Source organism: Oryzias melastigma, unplaced genomic scaffold (assembly GCF_002922805.2).
Source record: "Oryzias melastigma strain HK-1 unplaced genomic scaffold, ASM292280v2 sc01340, whole genome shotgun sequence".
NCBI lineage: Eukaryota > Metazoa > Chordata > Actinopteri > Beloniformes > Adrianichthyidae > Oryzias > Oryzias melastigma.
Window position 1 is genome coordinate 9,557 of NW_023417924.1, and position 1,541 is coordinate 11,097.

A 1,541-nucleotide genomic window follows, 5' to 3' on the forward strand; every position below is an offset into this window, starting at 1 on the left:
CCCCGCATTCCGGTTTACTCATCCGTGATTGGGGACTGTGGAGTTTGTTTACGCTGCTACTGTTGTGTGTTTCTGGTCTATTGTGTCTTTATGGGGGGGGGGTTCTTCTAACAGCATCCAGTGATTTTATTTTTTTAAGGTTTTTCTTCCATGTAAAAACTCTCCGTTGCTGACTCGGCAAACCCGCGACCTTTGATCCTCTCCGGCCTCAGAGGTCCGGCATTCCACGGAGCTCAGGGATGAGAGGGTGATGGATGGTTGAAAGGAGGGAGAGAGGTTGAGAGCCGAGATTAGAGCCTCTGCTCCTGAAAAGCTTCCAGTAAATCAGGAATTCCTCCTCCGGAGAGGAAGAGGAGGAAGAGGAGGAAGAGGAGGCGTGTCTGCTCTCCGTTTCCCATCACACTTCGGTATTTATTGTTATTCATCTTCCAGGTTATCGCGACTGAAACGCACTCCCAGATTCCTGAAGACTCGTCAGACATAAACATCAGCCTCGGACAGACACATGCCAACCATCAAGGGGTTTCCATGGTAACCACAACCTTTCTGAGCGGCTGAAACGCTCGATAAGCCCGATTTAACTCAACAGAAACTTTCTAGAGGAGAGAGTCCTCCACCTCCGAACCTTTCCTTTCTCCGTCCAGAAGAAATCGATCCACTTCTGGAGTTCTGTCACTTATTGTGTGATTACTTAGTCAGCATTCACACTACAGTGATTGTCCTGCTGCTTTCTGAATGTTCTTCGTCCCTAAAAACACAATCAAACTTTCAGTGATCTTGGTTTTAAAACGTTCAGCTCCTTCAGGACATTACTGCTTGGATTTTTGGTATTTATAAACTTTAGTTTTTGAAATATTGAGTCAAATAGAAAGTAAAGCAAAATACCAAAACTTTATCATCCATAGGAAATGAATGAGAAAGTCTTCAAATGTCAAAATGTTAAGTAGATTAGCAACAAAATATATTCCTGGGCTATGTTTTCATCTTTATAGGAATTTAAAAAAAAAATTGAGTTTAGCTAATATTTAGCAACATATTAGAGTTTTTGGCTAATTTTGGAGTTGGCTAGTATTTCAGTAACGAGCTAGCCTTTCTTGGCTAATTTGGAGTTCAGATTAGCCAACACTGTTCAAGCAACACACTAAAGACTTTTGCAAATTTGACATGTTTTAGGGATTTTTAAGCAATTTTACTCCAAAATGTTCAGAAATGTTGGTCAACTTCAGAACTCTTTCATAGTTCTTTAACAAAATTTCTAGTCTTTTAGCAAATGAAACATTTTACAAATAGCTTTTGCATTTTCAGCAAATCCTTTTAATCCAATTAGAGTAAATTGCGTTAACATTTTCATCAAAAGCATTCACTCTAGCATTATCACAGGTAATGGAACTTTTCTAGTTTATTTATGTTTGCTCCATTTTCACATTGTGATTTATAGAAACAAACAAACGGTCAGAGGACTGTTTCACTCTGAGGTTGAAGGTGTGTCTCCACGGTTACGATGCTTTAAACAAGCGACACGCCCATCTGTCCATTGGGTC